This window comes from Schistocerca americana, chromosome 3 (genome assembly GCF_021461395.2).
Source record: "Schistocerca americana isolate TAMUIC-IGC-003095 chromosome 3, iqSchAmer2.1, whole genome shotgun sequence".
NCBI lineage: Eukaryota > Metazoa > Arthropoda > Insecta > Orthoptera > Acrididae > Schistocerca > Schistocerca americana.
Window position 1 is genome coordinate 928,549,792 of NC_060121.1, and position 22,141 is coordinate 928,571,932.

Consider the following 22,141-nt stretch of genomic DNA (forward strand, 5'->3'; position numbering starts at 1 on the left):
TATATTTCAAAAGTCCATAAGCATATAGTGATATAACAGTAGACAAAAATCCAGTTTCAATTCTCATTTTGGCACATAGTTTTGATCAAACATAATGGTTCAGTGCAATATGCACTGCAAATATTTCATTTTTCCAAAGGTTGTACAGAATGTGCACATTGGCAGCAGACAAGTGACAAAAACTGATGTGATGTAGCAAATACCTCCAGTCTTCAACAGCGCTATGAAATTGTGATCAAACTACAGAAGGATGCAACACAACAATGAGGGCAATAGAATTAGTTTCAATACAACAATCATTACAATATGTTAGGAAAAGGAAGAATTAAGGTAGCACACCACTAATGTAAGAAGTTTAAAGCCCAAGGAAGGTATTCTGATGAGGAAAAAGGATGGAAATAGAAGAGCAAGAACAGGTAGTCTGTGTACATAAGATTGTGAGCAGGATGACAACCAACAAGAAAATGGCCCACAATGAGTGATTAGTTAAAGTTGCCAAAGATGAAAGGTGTAAAAATCAGATATGGAAACTGCAGTATTTAGGTAGTGAACCAACCATACCAGTCTCCCAGCCATGCAAATGCTACATTGTTTTCAGTTACCTACTTTTTGAAGATTCTAGACAGTCTGAGAATATGAGTACAGTGGTCTAATTCTTCTTCAAGTTTGCAGTAAAAATGGGGGCAATGTGCTATGGTGTCCACAACTGCAACCACAGTGTAGATTCACTTGCTTTTATACTTGTAACACAGGATAAAGAGACGGAAATTGCAATGTGCTGGAAGTCTTAGCCATTTCATTTAAAACATTTGCAGTATGTTTTGAAAGAAGTTTACTGTAAACATTACAAGCCATTATACCACTACAACCGGTTAAAATAACAACAGGATAGACTCGCTAGCCAGCAGATACTTCCGAGAGAAGAAATTCCTAGTGCTGCGAACATTTAACACTTAAAATGAAAAATATTAATCCTAACTATCAAAATTCTTATGCTAAATGTTCCTTCTTCATGGAGGAAAGAAGGACAGTTGGAGAAGACTGAAAAGGGAGAGGTCACTTAAAACTCACTCTGACCCCCCAAAAACTACATTACTCCATCTTTTGTGCAAATTTAACTAATTTTATAATTTTGTACGTAGGTTTAGCAAAAACTGAGCATAGCTGAAAAATGTTACTTGAATGTACTACATTGCTACAAAATATTTCACACAACAAATTAATCAACGTACTAAATAAATTACAAGTTGAATAGACTTTCTAAAAAATATTTAAAGGAAGGCAAGATTTACATGTTATTGTTTATGGCAACTACTGTACAACATCTATGATGTGTAATAAACGTAAGATTTTTATTGTTCCTCCTAAACTTTTAATAACGCACATATTACAAATGAGCTGTGCCTAAGTTGTCACATCTTTACTTGTGTTGGGGGATTGGCACATCCTCGTGGTGTGTGGGCTGGCCAAAGACAAGTGCCACTCTGGGGGGGGGGGGGGGGGGGCAGGAGGAGACATACAAAGAGTCAGCTGAAATCTGATAGTCTGGCCAATTGATATACTAAAGCTAATAGTTTAAAGCTCTGATACTGACAACCGAGAAGTGCAGTTGAACATGCAGTGGAAACAGTATGCGTGAAGGTTTTGGTGAACATTATGTCTGTTTCTCATCTTGTTAGATGATCTGTGTATTCTAATTGATGCAAGGGCCACTGCATGTAACTTGTGTTACGAGGTAGGTTGTCATTAATTAGGTGCATCAGTGTTTGTTGCAAATGCCTTCAGACAGTAGGTTTAATGCCTGTATGACCTTGTATTATGCTAGTTTGTAGGGGTCAGTGCATGCGTGCACACAAGGACTTGGATGTAAGCCTTTGTTAGTAGTGAAGCTGAGTGAGTTCACCTGATCTTCTATTGGTTCTTTTGTGAAATTGTTTGCTACTGTGCTGCAAGGGGCTGTTGAGAACTGTGCCTACAAGCTGAAATCTAGCACTGCCAATTCCCTTTAAGATTTTATTATCTGATGAATGTTGTAACTGTTAATATAGCTTATGTTTTAGATTGTTGGTTAATTCAGTAATAAATACTGGAAAATAGCAGACAGTGGTTTCATTATAGAAAGAACGAAGGGAACAATGGAAGTGTGAGAGAAAGAGCGGGACGCACTGGCAATGGACAATGATGGAATAGTGCTCAGAAAAGAGAGGAGCAGACAGTGCCGAGAGGAGGGGGAGGGAGGAAGAGAAAAAGAGAAAGTTAGAGTGGGTGAGAGTCCATGATAATGAGAGGCAAAGTATATGACAAAATGAGGAAGAGAGAGTTAGCGACAGTGAGAGCAGGCACCAGCAGTAAGAAGAAAGGAAGGAATGAGATACCAGCAGTAAGAGAGAGCAAGAGGGAGAAAGTGACAGTGAGAGGTAACTGTTGTAGTAGGACCGAATGAAGGGCACTGTGGCTGTGACACAGGAGACAACGACTGAGAGACACAAAGAGATTATGACAATTCGCATGGTGCTTACTGAAATTTTCCAAAATTAAGTGTTATTTAAAGACTCACCTCAGTCCCATGGCTGGCTATAGTAAGAGACCACAGGCTAGAGTGGAAGGAGGGGGGGGGGGGGGGGAGAGTGAACTATTTAACATGCGCAGGGGCAGTGACTGTCATGATTTGTAGTGCGGCATAATAGAGATGTCCCATCATTAGATGAATAGTCTAGTAAGCAAAAGCAAATCAGCAGTGTTAAAGCTAGTGAAACTGCACAGTTAGAAATTATAGAGAGGGGATTTAGTGAGTCGCAAGTAGAAAACAGATGGCTGATGCAATACGAACAGACACATAGTATGTTCAGTTCTTAGAGGTAATACCACAATTACAAGGTGGCATAAAAGGAATGTGTATATCCAAATAACTACCAATAACTGATGATGGTCAAATTAGGGAGGATATAAAATGCAGACTGGCAATGGCAAGAAAAGCGTTTCTGAAGAGGAGAAATTTGTTAACATTGAGTATAGATTTAAGTGTCAGGAAGTCTTTTCTGAAAGTATTTGTATGGGGTGTAGCCTTGTATGGGAGTGAAACACTGGCAATAAACAGTTTAGACAAGAAGAGAATAGAAGCATTTGAAATGTAGTGCTACAGAAGAATAATGAAGATTGGATGGGTAGATCACATAACCAATGAGGAGGTACTAAGTATAATCAGAACGAAGAGAAATTTGTGGTACAACCTAACTAGAAGAAGGGATTGGTTAATAGGACACTTTCTGAGGCATCAAGGGATCACCAGTTTTGTACTGGAGGGCGTGTGGGGGGTAAACATCGTAGAGTGAGACCAAGAGATGAATGTAGTAAGCAGATTCAGAAAGATGTAGGATGCATTAGTTATTTGGAGATGAAGAGGCTTGCACAGGATAGAATAGCATGAAGAGCTGCATCAAACCAGTCTTTGGACTGAAGAACAGAACAACAACAACAACAACAACATATCCATATACAATGTGCCACATGTAGGTGCAAGAACTGTAAAAAGTTCGTTAGCAGAATGGATGATAATGGTGATAGAGCAAAAGCAGAGCATCAGTGAATTATGAGCAGGACTTTGTAGAGAAGGAACAGAGGGCATTGCAAGAACTGATATGCAAAAGATACAGTAGGGAACAAAGAACAACAGAAGGTATTAGGAATGATGTAGACAGAATTTGAAAAAGCAAGAGTATTGTTTTTACCACATGTGGAAGTAGATATTGCACAGCATCTATCAGATGGATTTATCATTGCTGACAGGCAGAGAGCAGTATTTGATACTAAGCTTATTAACTTTCAAATAATTGAATAGAACCATATATCATATGCCAGTGATACAATATTTTGATGGAAGGTGGGAAAAGCAACACACACTGCAGCATAGTCAGGAACAGTTAAAATGCTTTACACAGGTAGGAATGGCCATATTAGCTGTGATTGTGCACATAGAGTAGGGTAATAGTACAGGACAAATTAAACAGGATCATGGAAACAGTGTTGGCATTATGGGAAAGGAGGTCATTTTATTGGTAAGAGTGCAAGGCTAACCACAACCAGGAAAAAGAAGACTGACAGTGGGGGCATGGAGCTAGTAATAAAAAATAAGGCAACCCCACGAACAGGAATTTGGGGGATAACAAATAGGGACACACGTAGGTTACCATTCATTTGGATTTCAGTCAATGAAGAATCAATATGTGCACTGTTGAATTCATGGAGTGATGCCACGATCATTGATGAACAGTGGTGTAGGGACAGCCAAGTACATTGCAACTGGAAATATATTAGCCAAGAAAAGGAGAAATACACGCCCACCAATACAACAATGATAGGAATAATAGGACAGATTACTGCTAAGATTAGAATTGGCCAATACACACAAAAATATCCAGTTAAGATAGTGCAAAGGCTTGGCTGTCCCATGTATATTGGGATCTGACTTCATTGCTTACATAAGATTGAAATCACATTGGACAGGAAAAAATGGATAATGTCCATACAAGTCTGTGCTCATAATAGGAAACAGAACATGAAAATGGTAACAATTAAGTAGCACAGATTGATGACTCCACAAGGGATAATATTGATCCTTTAAACCACTTGAGGACGGAAGACAAAGAGAGGCTTAGACATATTGCCAACAGTTTGTGGATGTGTTGACTGCTGGAATTAGGGATTACATTGTTGGTTGAGTACACTACAAAAGGTAACAGATGATATTCCAGTGGACAAGCTACCATATCAGTTCATGTCACCAGGAATGAAGATCCTAAAAGAAACTGGTTGATATGTTGAAACAAAAACATGATAACGCCATCAAAATCACTGTATGCTCTACCTTTTTTCACAAGTGCTGAAATATCATGGTGATCACAGGCCTGTAGTTAATTACAGAGAGTTGAGTAGGAAGGTAATTATACAATTCAATTACCTTGCCTGACCTGCAGTCTAGTTTTGAGTGGTTCAAGGGAGCCAAGAACTTTCTCACTCTCAAACCGAACAGTGTGTAATGGGTAAAAGTGCAGATATTTCTATTGGTGACTGAGGATGGTGTACTGAACAATGTTACAACAATATTTACATCATTGCAGACTAATAATTATAGCTATTAAAAGTTACATGTTTTTAGGTTGGGTATTACCTCCAAACTCATGTGGCAAGAAAGCCATCAGTGCCGCTTATTTTCCCCATGAGAAGCAGGTCAGATGTTGAAGTGTGGACACAAAACAGTTAGTCTACACTGACATGCATAGTCTACTTAGTGGAGCAGTTACAACCATGCAGACAATATCAGATCGTAAATTGTGTGACGTGTTTGTGGAAGATTGTTTGATACAGAGAGAAAACAACAACACAATGGCGTGTGTATATATTAAGGTACAATGTATAAAAAAATCTGCAGTTACACCTGTTACACACCGTATAATTAGATATCCCTGCCAGAAAAATTGAAACCTATAACAATGTTTACCACCAACTGAACATTTACAAGTTCAAAACGGATTTGCACTCAGCTTGTACACCAGGACTGCCGTGCTTACACAACTGATGCGTCAGATATTTTTAGATATTAAGTTTTGTATGACTACAATTATTTGGACGAGCTCATAACATGGCGAGAATATGGATGAATATTGTAACCATCTCTATAAAGTGTTTATGAGTCTCAGAAAGGTGGGACTCCCTCTTATCTCTGGAAAGATAAATATAGCTTGTTTGACCATACAGTCTTTTGGCCATGAGGTAGCACTGAAAGGAGTGACTACTAAGCCTAGCAAACTGCTGTCTAAAGTTGAATTACCTCCTTCGAATAATTTAAAGCAGTAGCTCAAGTCATAGGAATGGCTAATTATTTTCGTAGGTTCAGTCAGGATTTTCTCAAAAAAGCAGTCCCTCTCAGTGATTGACATAAAAAAGAACAAAAGGTTTAAATGGAGGAGAGGTGCAAACAAGAGGCCTTTAGTGCCCTAAAACAAGTGCACAGTATTACCCTTTTTGTTAGCATTACCCAATTTGATACACAATTTATACTACAGACATATGGCTCAATGCAGGAAGGCAACCTATAGCTTTTGTTTCAAGAGCACTTAGTGACCTGGAAAAGAAATATTCAGTATATGAAGTCTAATCATTAGCTGTTCTGTCTGGCTAAGAAAGGATCAAAGTATATCTGAAACTCTGGAACATACTCATTTATGGTTAGGGGAAAAAAAACAGGTGTTGAGTCTTGGGAAGACCAAAAAAGATAAGGGTGCATAGCTAGATGGGCAGTGCAAATACTGGCATTTCAGTTTGATGTGGTTAACATTGAGGAGCATTATTGCTGATACGTTCAGTAGAATGTTTGAAGCCAACTGGGGGAAACAGATAAACTACCTACCACAACTATTAACATAATTCTTGTTGACATGCCGCCTTGTTATTTAAAGGTATCAATGATTACCAGAATAATGATAGGGAGCTCTGCGACATCAGGGAGAAACTTCAATAAAGAGTGAATGTTAGGTCGTATTTGATGAAGCAGAGTGTGGTGTGTTGTATTGAAATGTACAACAAGAAAACTAAATAGTTGTGCCGTAAGATCTGGTACTGTGCCTTTTTAATATTACCATGAATATCCAATAGGTGGACACCTGGAATTATTTAAAACTAGGAATAAAATATGTGAGAAGTTTATATGGCATTAGATGGACGCCGACATTCACAACAGAATTACGTGTGTAAGACGTGCTGAAAGCAAACCAGCACAGAATACAGAGGTCGGGCTATTAGCATCTAACCTGACTGAAAGGATATTTGACAGGCTTTATGTCAACTTCGTGGGATAGTTACCAATTTCTAGGGAAGGGAACTGCTATATTCTCATGTGTGTAGATGAATTTTCACATTTCATGTGGTTCTTCCCTACAAGGACTGCCACATCCAGTTCTACCATTTCCTCTCTTAAAAACATAGCAGGAATATGTAGGCCAACCAAACATAGTAATGGACAATACCATCTGTTTCACATTGAAGGAGTTCAAGAACTTTCATATTGACTTTGATATCCATCATAATACAACCCACACATATGATCCCAATCCATCTTATGACGAAAGAGTGAATTGGAATTTGTGCTCTGCTTTAATAAGCTACATAGCAGGGATCAACGGGTGACAGATTAATCACAATCCTAGCTAAAGTTGGCCTTTAATACAATAAAACATAAGAGTCACTGAGCCAACCCCCCCCCCCCCCACCCCTCACACACACACACACACACACACACACACACACACACACACACACACACACACAAGTTGTTCCTCAGTTTTAAGATTACAACCCCACTGAGTAATTTGTGGTTCATAGATGACCTGTTGCTGGACAGGACAACCACTCGGTAAATCATTACACAGTGGAGGTGAGCCAGAAATAATATAAGAAAACCCCATCAGATGGAAAAGCAGAGAGACAACAATTCGGCAGTCATACCCCCACCAGATTGGTGATTGTGTATATCCTGGGAGTAACTACTAAGGCAACTGATAACACTGTGAAGAAATTGTTACCAAGGAAGACTGAATCTTGGGAAATCATAAGAATTTTGATATCTATCATCCTGTTATTGTTCGACCAAAGGAGAAAGAAAACGATTAGAGCTCATCTCTACCATGTGAAGCCAGTGTCTACAGCCATAAATAGTTAACAATGGGGCAGTCACACCTTGCAGATGTGGGCCCCGACCTCCGTGTGTGTGTGTGTGTGTGTGTGTGTGTGTGTGAGGGGGGGTCGGGAGGGGGGAGTATGTGCTGTAAGTTGCCACATCTTTGCTTGTGTCAGGGTACGGGCACATTGTTGGGCGGTGCAGGATGACCAAACATGAGCACCATCTGATGGCAGTGGCAGGAGGAAGTGGACATGGAGTCAGTTGAAACGAGTTGTCAGAAAAACATATGACCAGCAGCAGTGAATGGTACAACATGTACGACATGATACAAGGTTGTTAAAAGAGTACTGTAAGGAACTGGTTGACAGTGTGTGATGGTAGCATTTTATATAGCTGAAATCTGATGATGGTTTGGCTGACAGATATACTGATGCTAATGTTTTATAGCTCTGATACTGCACAACTGAGGAGTGCAGCTGGACGTGCAGTGGAAACTGTATGTGTGAGGGTATTAGTAAACATTACTGCTGCTTATCGTAGTTCGCTGGGCCCTGTTAGCCAATCTGTGTATTCTAGTCAATGAAAGACCACCGCATATAATTTGTCTTGAGCACCAGGTTACCATATTAATGCGTGTCAGTGTTTGTTGTAATAAGTGTCTTCAAACAGTGGGTTTAATTTCTGTATGTTCTTGAATTATATTACTTTGTAGAGGTCAGCATGTGCTACAGCTGTGGTGACTGGGGGCAGCATTGCTGGCCTGCTTTATGTGTGAACACAAGCATTTGGATGTAGATAAGCTCACACCAAGCCTTTATTTGGAGTGAAGCCGAGTGATCTCACCATTCTTTTGTCAAACTGTTCATTACTGAGATGCAAGTGGCTACTGAGAATTGTGCCTAGAAGCTGAAATCTAGTACACTTCTTCCCTTTAAGATTTTTTTATTTGTTTAATGTTGTAACTGTTAGTGTAGTTTAGCTTTTAGATTGTTGGTTAATTAATTGGTATCTGGTTTAGTGGCAGGAATTCAGCTTTCAACAGTTTAATGCTAACACTTAATGGGGAACACATTAATTTCACAGTTTTAAAATAAGGGTGCTAAAGGGGAAAGCGCCCAACACTACGAACAAAGGGAATTGTTATTAAATACTTGTGTGGTCAGATTTTAATATAGTTTCCCTTTCAGATGACCTTATTGTGATACCATTTGCATTACTTGTATCACCCTGGTTCTGTAGGCTTCCCTGGACTGTTACACTGTTTACAACTAAGGCATCCATTCACGTTCATTGCACTGTGGCTGTGGACCCAACTAACTTGAGAAGATTATTAGATTGATTCAAGTTATGTCTTCTGTACTTAAACACAAACAGCAGCAGTAATGATTTGATTCTTGGTTCAAAGAAATGTTTAATTTTTACCACATTCTGAATTTTTATTTAATTGCTCAGGTAGTTATTAATAGAGCTATACTTTTAATTTTAATTCCCTTGCATTTATTATGTTGCTGAGGTCAAGTTTAACAGCTGAGTCGTATTCTGTTGACAAGATACGTGGCTAAATCTGAAAATGTGTTTTCACTTGTACTTGACTTTAAGTAGATTTTTCTATCATCTGAACATATGTTCACAATTTGCTGCAGACACTGGCATTGTCTTAAATATCCTCTAAGCTATTTCAATGTTAAAATATCGTCTCTTAACCCACACACTGAAAATAAACTACAAAATATGAAAAAGGGAAGCTGTGCCAATGCTATTCATCTGTTCTATCACCTGGATCTTGGAAGCAGTTCAGCTGTATCAAAAACCCTAGCATATTTGACACCAAAATAAGTTGAATATTCATAACTTACAGTTAAGGCATTTCTGACAAGTAAATAAAGTCTGATGAAATAGTGTGATATATATTTTCCATTTCACTAATTATTCTATTAGATAAACTGGTATGCAAAACTTAAGAATGAAAGTAATTTTCACGTGATGTGTCACTGCCAAGTAACGTAGCTTGATGAGCCATACATAGAAAGGACATTTGCAAAATAGTACAGAAGATAACTGAAATAAATACACAATGAGACTAACAGAAATTACATTTTTATTCAAAGACAAAAATTACACTGAAGTCACCACGATTTGTGATGGGACATGATTCTTAATAGTGTGTGTGATCACCATGGGCAGCAATGCATGCTCTGCAACTTTCTCCCATGCTGGCCACAAAGTTGGTAAGGAGTTCTTGTGGTAGGCAATTTCATTCCTCCACAATTGCTGGACGGTCATTGGTGCAGGTGGACATGCTAAAATATGTCTCCCCAACACATCCCACACCCGCTCGATTGTTTTAAGTTGAGGGGAACAGGCAGGTCAGTGCATTCACTTAGTATCCTCTCCTTCCAAGAGCTACTCCACCTTCGCTGTACAAAAGATGAACATGGAGAAGAAGTACTGTGCTCAAAAATTTGGAGGTCAGTATGCCCATGTAACATAGTATCCCCCTACAGCACAACACCTTGACAACCACAATGATCATGTCCAACAATGTTCCTGGGCTCATTATGTGTTCCCGCCTCTCGCCCTATGAGGCCACGTTCAGCATTGTCCAACATAATTGTTTTGGTGGCCCAAGTATTGTGGTGTGGTGAGACACTATATTGCAAGAGTGTACTGACCTCCAAATCATCAGACATGGTATGCTCTCTGTTCAATGTTACTATGGCACTGTGCACCCTCCCCATGTGCAATTTTTTCAGGGGTGTATGCAGCCCTGACTTCATTTTTGTGGAGGACGATGCATCAAATTAAATATGTGGAGAAGCTCTTGAAACGTGAGGATACGAGGGTGGTTTGAAAAGTTCTTGGACTCACCACGAGAGGTCAGCGCTAGCGCAATGAGTTATTCACGTGATATTCATTGGACTGTTGACTGTAAACACGTGCCACGTCAGTGTTCCTGGAAGAGAGCTGTGGTGGTGATGTAGCTCTGTTGTTGTTCCCACATAGTGATATGCGAAGACGGAAAAAATTGAGATTCCAGCAGTGATTAAGTACTTCATAAAGAAAGGTATGAAAGCAAAGGACATTCGTGCTGATTTCCAGAATACACTGGGGGACTCTGCTCCTTCATATTCAACTGTTGCCAACTGGACAAATGAATTTAAATTTGGCCAGGAGAGCTTAGATGATGATCCACACAGTGGTCAGCCAAGATGTGCCACTACTCCAGAAATCAATGCAAAAGTGCACAAAATGGTCATGGAGGATCATCAATTGAAAGTGCGTGAAATTGATCACGCTTGCCAGATTTTATCTGAAAGGGTATATCACATTTTAAGTGAAGAATGAGAAATGAAGAAACTATTTGCAAGACGGGTGCTGCGACTCTTGACACTGGATCAAAAATGCATGAGAATGGACATATCAGAACAATGTTTGACCTGTTTTAGGAGAAACGAACAAGATTTTTGTGCCGGTTTGTAACCACAGATTAATCTTGGGTGCACTACTAGACCCTAGAGGCAAAGCAGTGAAAAAATATGCTGATTCTCCGCACCAAAGAAAGCAAAGACAATTCCTTCGGCAGGAAAGGTCATGGCATCAGTCTTCTGGGATGTGAAGGGGATTCTGTTTGTAGATTATCTCCCCACTGGGTAAACAATTACTGGAAAATACTATGCCAACCTCCTGACCAATTTGTAACAAAAGATATGCAAAAAAAGGGCCAATTTTAGCAAGGAAGAAAGTCATTTTCCATCAAGACAATGAGTGCCCGCACACGTGGCGTCGCCATGGCAAAATTACACGAACTAAGGAATTAATTGTTGCCATACCCACCTTATTCATCTGATATGGCTCCGTTGGACTTCCATCTCTTTGTAAAACTGAAAATTTTTCTTGGAGGACGAACACTCACTTCAGATGAAGAACTGATAGCCGGAGTTGACAACTATTTTGCAGGCCTGGAGAAAACTCATTTTCGAGATGGGATCAGGCACTGGAATGTCGTTGGACCAAGTGGTTTAATCTACAAGGAGATTACATTGAAATATTAAAGAAAGTTTAGGGATTTAAAAACTTTTTTTGTATTCCATTCCAAGAACTTTTCAAACCACCCTCGCATTTGGTGCGTGGTCTAGCTTGCTCGTTCCTTGGACTTAAATCGCATTAAGCATATTTGGGATGCTTTGGGGAGATGTATTGCAGTATTTCCATTTGTACCAAAAACCACCCAGCAGTTGTCCACTGCACTGGTGGAGGAATGGAACGTGCTACCACATGAACTCCTTACCAACTTTGTTGGCAGCATGGGAGCACACTGCAGAGCATACTTCACCATCCATGGCGATCACATACGCTACAAAGAACTGTTTCCTGCCTTTTATAAAGGGCAGGGGACCATACATTGTGGTGATATCAGTGTAATTATTGTCTTAGAATAAAAGTGCCATTTCTGTTCAGCTCATTGTGTATGTCTTTCAATGGTCTTCTGTACTATTCTGTAGCAGTGTTTTCTACGTATGGTTCAAACTTCATCAAGTCTATGTTACTTAGCAGTGACACATCATGCGAACGTTACTTTGGTCCTTAAGTTTTGCACACCAGTGTACTATGAAGAACTCTAGTTATACCATGGCAGATCAAAAGTCTCCCTCCATTCCTCAGATGGCAGATATTGGAAGCCTTTAGGCAAATAGCAATTTTTTTCTGCACCCCTTGCCAACCTCTGAGATGTTACAATACCATACTGAAGTAGCAGCAAGAAGTCAACTGTGGAACATGAGCAAAATGTACAGGTGGTGGTGTGTGATCCATGTGTATTGTCACCTTATAAATCACATTATTTCATGGACATAGTGATACTGTGACAAGAGAGTGTGCTTAGAGTTGTGGACTAAGGGAAAGCTGCCTCCTCATTAGCAGAAGTTACGGACACAAGAGTCAGGACAACCCACATCTATATCTCGGTTACTTCTTAAACCATTTTTTTTTCCTACACAGTTTTTGAATCCCCTTTGTGCCTACACCCTTGTAAGTGGCCTCTCACACCACTCTTCCAGTAAAGTCCTGTGATGCAAAATGCAACTATCTTCAGTGGCTCTCAGAATGCTGCTAAATAAGATGCATAGTTCCATTTGTGAAATCACCATTGATTAAATATCACACAAGATATAAAAAAAAGTTGCACTGCTGATGATATAGCAAAATATTAGTCCTGGAAATGGAAGATTAGAGGTTTAATGTCCCATTGGTGACAAGGTCATTAAAGATGGAGCACAAGAACAGACAAGAAAAGTAGCAAATTCCTTGGCATACTACCACTTGTCAAAAACATTGTTTCAGCGTATTGAAGTGTTTATGCAATATTAGGCTACTCACATTACGTGGAACTACCTGTACATTTTCTGAGCTTTTTGGTCTCCTAATTATTGAAGAAAGGATAAATAATTGGACTGACTTTTGGGAGCACACATATACAAAGCATCATCCAATCAGCCTGATTTATAATTGCTGTCTCTTCCCTAAAACAGTTTAAGTAACAGCAGTATGTTTCTATGGTTCTGACATTTAGCTCCTCTAAAAGCACCAACCTCCTATTGTCCCCATTGATACTTCTAGTTCAGAACTAGTATACAGACCCTATTTACAATCTGGATTTGCTGGGAATATAAAAGTTGCAGAACTCTGCTGGTCTTAGAACTTATATGAGGGTTTCATTAACCAGATAAAACTGTGATAAACAATCACTGTCTTATTGAGAACGGCTTGGCTACTAGTGTGAAAGTACTTCTGCTAGGGAAGTCATTTCGGTAACTGAGATTCTGAATAAAACTTAGAAGTTATCTTTATTTTCTGAGAAGCTTATTCTCCTCCTCATCCTCCGACCCTACATATCCACCTTGGGAAATATAAGTTGGACAAGCAAGTCTCCCTGTCATTTTGGTCAACAGGTTGAATTCCTTTTAGCACGAGCACACATCACTCAATCCAGTGCAAAACCCATACTCAGACACAACATGGCATTGGATACCAATTAGTGTAAACTGTCCATTACTGTGCACTCAGTTAAAGTATTGAGAACCAATATGGGTTAACAGTGGCCAACTTGCCTGAGAATATAAACTAAGAGTAGACTGGAGAAATCAGTGGATTTCAATTCATGGTCAAAAGAAGAAATGTAAAACACATCTGACCATTCAAGCCCCAGGAGTGAATCTGAAAAGAAAAATGTGGAACTCCCTCAACTGTGTCAGAACTGACCAGGAAATGACCAAAGCAACACTACATAAATGGCAATGACCGACGATGACCAATGTGGCTGTGGAACTATGAAAGAAACAGCGGACCTCATTTAGCAAGACTGCACAAAAAGAAAATTCAGGAGTACCTGGAAACACCTTGTAGACAAGACACTTACACCAATCAACTGGTTCCTGTTTCATATTATCTTATCTTGCATCAGTTTGTACTTGTAAAATACGAGAGTTGGAACTTTAATAGTGGCAACTATTTATTTACAGCTTGAACAAAATAGATAGGTGTTTCAAAGTTTTACTGACCGTCAGAGTAGTCACCAGCGCTGTGTATAGCCCATTGCCAGTGATGTGGAAGTCGTAGGATACTCTTAGCAGTGCCAGTTGTGTTGACAGTTAGAGTGGCATGGTCTATTGCCTGACGAATCTGTAGCAGTTCTGAAGTGAATGCCGTGAAGTGTTTCCTTCAGTTTATAAATCGAGTTGAATTCACAAGGGCTTAAGTCAGGGGAATGCAGTAGATGGTATAGCATTTAGCTGCCCCATCAGTCACACAAATCAATAACAGCTTGTAAAATATGTGCTTGGGCATTGTCATGCAACATGATGGTCAGGTTCTGCACAAAGTGTCATCACTTCTGTCTCTATACTGTTCATTTTTGGAACAAAACCGACAACCAGTTTAGAGACAGAAGTAATGACACTTTCTGCAGGACCTGACCATCAATTTGCAGGACAATGCTCAAGCACGTACAGTGCAAGCTGTTACTGATTGTTTGACTGATGGGGCTGCTAAGTGCTATACAATCTACTGCACTCCCCTGACTTAAGCCCTTGGGAGTTCAACTCGCCCAAGATACCAAACGTAACTGTCACCATGAATGATCACACGCTGCTGGTATAGCTCTTTTACAAGAAAAGTGACTGTGTGTCAGTAGACCTGCAGAAGTTCCATATACTGAATGTATGAAAAACGGCATTGGTCTGATGTCTGCTATGGATGTAGAGAAAATGATTTGCTTAACGGTCTATAGAAAATGATAACAAAATTCCAAAAGATCTGACACCTGTAGAAGCTTTGGCCACATCATTACATTGCATAAAATTCTGCAAAACATCCTGCATTGCTATCCATACAAAATTAATCATGTTCAGAAGCTGCTTCCTGCTAACCTGCTAGCAAGACAAACATTCCCTCTGGAATTTCTTGCTCACATGAAAGTTGACAAAGAATGACCACAGAATATTCTGTAGAAAGACAAAGCCTATTTCCACCTCCAAGGACATGTCAAAATGCAGAATAAGAACAATGGAAAATCAATATGCACATCAATGGGTACCACTTCATTCTGCAAAGGTGACTGTGGTGTAAGTTTGCCTCAAATACCTTAACCAACTTTATATTTATGAACAACTACTTTACCTTTTTGAGGGGCAGACATTCAAAAGATCAGGGGCATGGCCACGAGAACCAGGATGGCTTCTTCCTCTGCCACCCTTTTCACGGACCACTTGGAGGGGACTTTCCTGGGACTCATTAGCCTTGAACCCTGGTTTGGTTTAAATACACTGACAACTTCTTTGCCATAAGGATTCCTGGTGAGAATGACCTGTTAAAATTTTTGGGATCTCTAAATACAGTCTTCTCAACTAAATTTCACATGGTACTTTTCTGAATCCCAAACCACTTTCCTTGAGGTTGAGCTCATCCACACTAAGGGTCAGCTACACACTTCTGTTGACAAAACAGTACTTACATTTCGGTAGTTGCCATCCTTTTCATCCCGAATTTTTCCTCCCACACAGCCTTGGAATTCAAGGCAAACATGTCTCTTCAGGATCAGACTCTTTATAGCAATACACCACTATTCACACCTCAACCTTCACTGGATGTTGTTAACCCACCAGCCTAAATCCAAAGCATATTGTCTGGGTCATCACGTGCAATACTCACTGATCCCTTTAAAGAAACAGCTCTGGAGTACACCTCCTGTCAGTCAATAATATCCTGATCTTGAATGTATCAATCAGCTACTTTGACAAGGCTGGACTCCCTAACATCTTGTCCTGAAACGAGGTCCATTCTGTCTCACAACACTTAGAATACCTTTTCGCTGACCCTCCCCCCCCCCCCCTCCTCCTCAATATCCTAGTCACGCCCTATGCTTCTTCTGCATCCATTTTCCTACTCTATGGCTCCTGCGCCATTGCCCGCTCCCACTGTGCCCTATGTTCCCTCCTACCACCATCTATTACGGCCCTGTAACTGACAAAACAATCTATCAACGGAGGACCCAACTGTAAAAAGGTGTGTTCTGTGTACGAACTGTTACTTAAACACTGTTTGGGCTTCTACACTGGTATGACTAGCACCAAGTTATCAGTCAGCTAGAACGGGCACAGACATAGCGTGTATACTGATAACACAAAATGTCCTGTTGCAGAGCATGCTCTATAGCACGACAGGCATGACCTCGGTGCCTCTTTCATCACCACACATACTACCATCTGTACCATCTGGTTCACCCGTAACCCCCCCCCCCCCCCCGATACCAGTTTCTCAGAACTATGCAGGTGGGAATGGGAGTTACAACATATCCTTAGTTCTCACCACCCATCTGGCCTTAATTTACATTAATTTCCTTTGTCTCAGCATTTATTGTAATTAACTATTTCTTTCTTCACACTCTTTTCATTTTCTCTATCTTTTATTTTCTGAACTCTCCATTCCCCCACCTGCTCACCTCATGTCTATCGCATATAATGTACTTGGCTTTCCGCTCTTATTAATTTTTGCACAATGTTTTGTCAGAAATCTCTGTCATGCTTATTACCCTATCTTCCACAATTGACCTCTCAGGTTTTCAAATCTCATCCAGTGCAATCCCTAACAATCAGTCTTTCCTTCTCATCCTGTCCAGTAAGTCTCTCCTGAGCAGGAGTTCTGGGCAACTTTTTCAAGACTCGCCACACTTCCTAAAGCTCGCCAGTATTTTTCCTTCATCCCTCTTCTGTCCCTTTCAACCATACTGCCACAAGAAGTCACCTGACTGTAAAAGCTTGCACATATCCTCAACTCTTCATGTGTTGCATATCTCTCAACACAGAGTGTATCATAATTAACTACGTAAACACATACAGGTGACAGTACACGATACTAGAAGCACAAAAGTCTCAGTAAACACAGGGTCAAATATGCATACCTTAAGAGCTATGAGTAATTTTTCATCTACGATACTTTTATTTATTTATTTGCCTGTAGACAACTGTTGTGTTGTATAGGCATCGTCAGATGGTTATACAAATGATTATACATAAGGTCAGTAGTTTCATAGTGTTACAGATTGTGGTACAAATGATTACACAAACGTTAACATATGGTATATATGGTTATACAAAAGGTCAGTATGGTTGTATGACATAAATTACAGTTTCTTTGATCACAATCACATTTATAATAATAGAGAATCATATTTTTTCATTATGTAGGAATTCACTTATGCTATAGAATGCTTTCTCTTTCAACCATGTCTCCACCACCATTTTAAATCTATTCTCATGCAATTCCCTCATTCCACATGATGTATTGTTGTAAAATGTTTTGCCAGCATGTAAAAAATTATTTTGGATTTAACTCAAATGTGTCCAAGGACTGTCTAATAAGTTCCTATTTCTGGTTTCATATGAGTGCACATCTGACCTGCTTTCATACATGTGGGCATTCTCTGTGGCATGCATAAGTGCTTTAAGTATGTACAGACTGGGAACTGTAAGAATTTTGTGCTCAATGAAGCACTGTCAGCAAGAAGTTAAATTGCTCACATCAAAAATACATCTAATGGCTTTCTTCTGCCAGAGGAAAACATCTTTTGCCCCAGCAGAGTTTCCCCAAAGAAGTATTCCATAATGCAGATGAGTATGAAAATAGGCATGGTATGCCATAAGTATGCACTCCTTACTGACACAATCCTTCAGTTTTCAGAGGAGATATAGAACTCTTGCCAACTTACTGCACAGCTTTTCTGTGTGGGTATTCCAGCACAATTTGGTAACAAGATAAATGCCTAGCAATTTTACTGAATGTCTGAGTTCATTAGGTCCATTATTAATATCGCTAAGGGAAAAAGAGGATGTGTTCAGTTTTATTTTTTATTTAATGACAGCCTATTTTCATGGAACCAGTGAACTGCCTTTTCCATCATGGATTTGTTCATTTGTTTGACAACATTCACATCACTATGTGACATGATAAAAGTTGTGTCGTCTGCATACATTACAGATTTATATGGTAATGTGTTGGGCAGGTCATTCACATACACAATGAATAAGAAAGGTCCCAGTACAGATCCTTGTGGGACTCCATATTTTACCTTGAGAAGGCCAGATTTGTTATTTGAATTTATATAGATCATTTGGTTCCTGTTTGTCAAATATGATTTCAGCAGTAATAGTTCTGTTTCAGTTATTCCATATTTGTCTAGTTTCTTAATTAAAATGCTATGTGAGACAGTGTCAAATGCCTTGGTTAAATCAACTAAAGTTGTATATTGATAAGACAACTTCCTGAACTGCTTTTATTATTGATAGCCCAGTTCGGAATCCATACTGAGCCTTATTGAGAAGGTTGTGACACTCCAAAAAGTCGTTTAATTGGTCTTTCATTAATTTTTCAATAATTTTAGATAATATTGGTACTATTGCTATGTGTCTGTGGTTTTTGTGTGAATTTCTGTCTTTCTTTTTGTATGTGGACAATACAATTGTCAGTTTAAGGCAGCCTGGAAATGTTCCCTCTGTAAACATCCTATTGATTAAGTAAGACAGTGGAATGCATATAGTGTCTATTATTTTCTTTATGGTAAAATTAGAAAAACCATGGATGTCCTCAGTTCTGGAGTTGCTTAGTGATCTGACTACATCCAGTACATCCTTATAAATGGTACTCCATTCAAATTTTGGCAAGTCTCCTGTCAACTCTGTTTCCTGCAATTTGGGAAGTCTGTCCTATCATCTAAATTACTTTCATTTGTCATAGCTAATTCTCCAGACTTTATGAAACTATTATTTAGTTCAACTGCACTTGGAGGAACAGGTAAATTTTCTGCAATTAGCCCTGTTTCTGCTTTAACTGTTTTCCATGCTGCTTTATATTTGTTGCTGGACTGATAAATATAGTTATCATTAGCATTTTTCTTTGCAGAAATGATTTCTTTTTTAAATTGGCATGTGTGTGTCTATACTCATTATTCAAGAAAGATTTATCATAGAAAATTCTTAACAGAATCCTTAAGTTATTTAAGTAAGGTGTATACCAGTCAGTTACTTTTCTTTTCTGTTTTCTCCTTGCATTTAGTCTATTGTGTTTAATGACGAAGGGGCAATATTCATTAAAGATAGTGGTAATAGTGTCTAAGAAATAATTAAAAGCAACGCTTAATAACTCATTTTCCATGACAGCATTACACCAGTCCATGATCATAAGTCTTTGTATGAGATTTATTATATTTGATGGGTTTAACTGCCTCACTGTCCTGGTTTCTATTGGTTGAGCCTGTTTTTTTTTAATGCCATTAATTTTAGGAAAATTCCATCATGGCCAGAGAGCATTGGTTTAACAACATTTAAGATTACATCATCTTTGCAAATGTTTGATATGACATTATCTAGGGAGGCATTCTGCCTGGTAGGCTCATAGTTAAGGCAAACATAACTGTATGAGTTGAGGGTATCTAGCAGCAATCTCTTCTACTGGAAGCTCTTTGCTTTCCACATTTTGGGAAGTAGTAGTAGTATGGACCAAAACAAGAAAAAATGTCCAGTCAACATTTGCTCTAAAATGCATACCTCAAAAGTTATGAGCAATTGTTTATTAGAAGAATTGTGTTTCCACGTAGCAAAGATGAGCACATGCTCATAACTCTTAAAGTATGCATTTTAGATCACGTGTTTACTGGATTTTTCTTCTTTTTTGGTCCACACTATCATTTCCCAAAATATGGAAAGCAGAGAGCTTGCTTGCAGTAGAAGAGGTTTTCTTCACAGTATCGAAGATGAAAAATTGCTCTTAGCTCTTAAGGTATACATTTTCAACCCTATTGTTACAGAGACTTTTTTGCTTCTAGTATCATGGCATTTCAACTGTATGCATTTACGCCATTAATTATGATACACCTTGTATAACAACAGCAAAATAATTTTTAATAGCATATCACACACCCATTCACTACTACATTAGTTATGAACTATAGTTGTGGGGCTACTCAGAAGAATGAGTGTGTATTCCTCCAGAAAAAATATTATGGTATCAAGTAAGAAAATGAATCCCTGGAGACCTATCTTCATCCAGCAAGAAATAGCCTAATTACAATATTCAGTGAACATGCCTTCAACAACCTTTGTTATGGGAAAGAAAATCATGAAACGTTTAGAATCAAGAATGAATGTCCCAACTACAACATTTGGAAACATGACAACATACGCATCCTGTGCTATTAATTATGTAAAACATGTGACAGCTTTTCTCTGGTAGCACTGAACATGTTTAATTTGTTACCTTCTGAAGTACTATCCTCACCACTGAAAAAGTTCAGAACCAAACTCCTAATACTCAAAGATTGTGACCTCTGTATTTAGTTTAATATTTTTACACTGTTACTGCAAAATGGAGGTGTGGAATTGACAAAATATAAGGCCACTCAAAAACTGCTGTTTCATTATGAGTAATGATTTTTTTCGTAATTTAAGTTGATGCCAGTTTCAGAAAAGTAATAGCCTACATTAAATTCCTTTGTTATAAATTTTTACACTAACTTATATATTCTATTAATGTGTTTCTATTTTATTGTATGTATATTCCTAATAGTATTTCTGTTCCCTAAATTTGATCCAATCACTCCGATAATGATTAAGATGTAGTATGTGGTAGTAAATAATGAAAATCACCTGCTTGGCACTGTGTGCATATTTTTTTCTTTGATCACAATACCAACCGAAAGTGACAGCAATCTCATGCACCAACTGTACGGGTTATATTTCTGTTTCGATTCATTTTTTTCTGTTTAACACTTTCGGCTCATGGACCCATTTTTCTTCGGCATTCGTTTTCGAAGTAAATGAAAATGCAAATGGAAAACTTCACATTTTTAGACACACGAAATTTTTGTAACACTCACATACCACCCAATTCTTAATATAAACAGTATAATTCCAATTGTAACAACTGTATCTCCTTAACAAGTTCTGAATAACTATTTGATTTCTTAGACATATATTCATGTGTTTCAGTAACAAAACTACATTAAGAGCTTCTTGTCACGTTCTTGTTTGTTCTATGATCAATAATGTAACAAAACGTTCACGGAACTCGGTACAGAAACAAGAGTACATATTTACTTTTTAATACAAGTGCACGAGTACAACATTGTGGGGGTTAACGCATGTATTAGCACACACGGGATTAAAATACAATTTGTAATAACATATCCACCACAAAATGCTGCTTCCACAATTAGTGCTTCTGGAAATTGGTGCACCTGCCTTCGAACTAAAGTTGTGTTTGGGTTACTGTTTGTTGCTTTTTATTCCAAACGTGTTTTCTTCAATGTAGGAAGGACTTCAATTGTCACTGACGGCCTACGTTTAAATTGACTCTAAATTTTATATGCAAAGCTCAAAATCATGCACCGGTACATATTTCCTGGTTCTTCCTAATGCGTAATTCTTTCTTACCCTTTAAAGCCTCTGCGATATATATGGGCGCTGATGTAAACTGTCATGATGACTTCACGTTTTCAAGAAATGCAGGGGCGTTACACTGACAGAACATTTTTTTTTCAAACTACGCGAGACAGAACTCTTCGAAGCACCGGCATATTAAACACTTGGCAACGAAAAAAAAAAGCAATTAGTAGCCAGACACGGACTCATGGTGTATATATATATAAAAAGGGGCCCGTGTAAATTTTGCCCTTATCTTATCTCAACATGTGTAAACCGTAATTGTTCTTGAGGTAGGAATGTGCCTTCGAGGATTTTTTCAAACGTAATGGGTTGTTACAGCCATAGTCGTGAAAAGTTGTAACTTTTCTCGTCGTGGGTCAGATGGACGGGTAACTATTGTGAAATGACAATGGGAATAACAGTATGTTTTATTTCTGTTATGATACTTTGAAACAGTACTAACAAACTTTGTGTTTTTATGAAATCAACGATATTT

The 22,141-nt window shown here is 38.7% G+C and overlaps 1 protein-coding gene across 1 annotated transcript in view; it reads right to left on the reverse strand.

Moving 5' to 3' along the window:
- The window catches only part of LOC124605246 (zinc finger protein OZF-like), a 59,012-nt gene extending 37,214 nt beyond the window's left edge, over positions 1–21,798 (reverse strand). The window contains exon 1 of the mRNA XM_047136798.1: positions 21,655–21,798. The gene's annotated coding sequence lies outside the window, so the exon portion shown is untranslated. The remainder of the gene's footprint in view (positions 1–21,654) is intronic.
- Between the last annotated feature and the right edge of the window lie 343 nt (positions 21,799–22,141).